Below are 1,980 nucleotides of genomic sequence, written 5' to 3'. Positions count from 1 at the left end.
TCATTAGCAAGCTGGATACCAAGGGCTCAGCACTACGGCTGAAGAAGCTTTGTATGCTCCAGCAAGGAACTTAACTTATGCAAGAGATATGCAAGCATTTTTAAAACTTCCACCAAGTATTTTAATTTTAATATTATTTCTAATGCCTGCCTAATTGTTATCTATTGACCAAGGGCCTCAGACAACCACACAGGAAAGCCCCAGCTGTCAAATCGAGGTAGATACTCTGGATAAATTCAGTCTGACATTCTGGCACTGATGTGAGAGTGGAACAATAAAAAAAAAACTCAAAAAAACAACTAACAAAACAGAAACAAACAACCCACCCAAAACCCAACAAAAAACCCCCACTGTTCCCAGGTAAGAATTGGTACCAGCCCTGACAACTCAAAGGAAGCCAATCAGAAGGCACAGGAAAGATAAGCAGGTGCAGCTAACCTGTTTTTCCAGTTAAATACACTCACTTCAAATAAATTATAACTTCCTGGTAGGATAACTGGTGCTAATATGTGGGTACCTAAGCATACAAACTTCAAGTCTATCCTCATATAATCAGTCACATCCACAGTGTAAAAAGCTTAAGAAAGCCCTCCAGCTTGAAACATTTCAAGATTTTACATTTGTCTGCATGCTGTTATTTTTCACCCTGTAGAATTTCCACATACTTTTTTTTTTAAATCTTGCTCCCAAGGTGGGTAAGGGGACTATGAAAATAAACAGAATTAGTTCCAACTGTGAAACAGAATTGTTTCAAAGACAAAGAAGAAACTTGCATGTCACTGATATTAATTACAATGATCTAAGCTTTTTTTTTTTTGTTACACATAGAAGAGCTTGATGATTGTCTTGTCACATGAGTGGGAGATCCTGCTTTTCGTGTGTTTCTTGATCAGAATGATTCTGGGTTTAGTGTAAAAAGTCTTAAGTTTGCTGTTATTTTTAAACAAGTTTGGACTTCGCTTTTAAGTGTGTTTTTCAAGGACAAGACTGAACAAAGTAAGAAGCAGACAAGCAACCACAGTTTCAGGAACAATACAAAAAGGCTCACAAGAAGCCTCAGAGCATCCAGTCGAGCCATGTGTAACCACCCATCAAGTTTTTACTCTCTCGGTTTGCAAAGACTGACAAACCAAAAAGCCACCCCCAGCCTTCCCAAGTACCCTTTGCTATTTAGGGTGAGAAAAAAAAACCCCTCCCAAACTCAGGGAAGAAACATGGTTTGTGGGATGGGGGTGAGAGAAACACATAAGGCTAGTGGTCTGACATGAACAAACTGAGCTCTGTATACTCAAAGCCCATTTCTTCTTCCTCTTATTACTTTTCCTTTCTCTTACTACTAGGAAGAAGAGGGAGAAGAGGAACAATACTCCTCTATCCTCCTTAGTGGCCTTTTTGTTGCGGTTAGCATGGACAAACAGCCATGAAGGATCAATCTTCCCAAGAGGTGATCTGCATCAAATGGGAACTTGTTCAGCGCAAGTCGGGGTATTTGAACAGAAGAAATTCAGGAAATGCAACAGTAAGGGCTGAACTGCAACCTGCCACATCACCAAGTATTCAAAAACCTTTTTACTGAACTCATTTACCAGCCAGTTATAAATTAGTATTAATAGATAACGACTGTAAGATACAAAGTTAATACAGGCTGACTGTTCCACCGATTAGTGAATCAGATGGCACAAAGCAGACTTCTATTATCAAGACAGCAAGATGCAAATTTAAATGTGAATATGAACACCTTCTGAGTTCAAAGACTGGATGGGGAAAAAAAAATAATCCAGATACTTAAATACTATAAGCCCCCTAAATTCCCTAACTACATACTCTCAAAAATGAACTCATGAACTAAGAGGTCAGTAAGTTCAGTAAATAAGATCCAGAACCATCACTCTTCATTCTATTTACTGCACTATACATCTTTATGAACCGAAGTTAAGAAAAATATACCCCAAATTAAGAAACGTGGCTTTGGTAAGTCCA

The sequence above is a fragment of the Egretta garzetta genome, unplaced genomic scaffold (genome assembly GCF_000687185.1).
Source record: "Egretta garzetta isolate BGI_Z169 unplaced genomic scaffold, ASM68718v1 scaffold442, whole genome shotgun sequence".
In the NCBI taxonomy this organism is placed as follows: Eukaryota; Metazoa; Chordata; class Aves; order Pelecaniformes; family Ardeidae; genus Egretta; species Egretta garzetta.
This window is presented reverse-complemented; position numbering follows the sequence as displayed.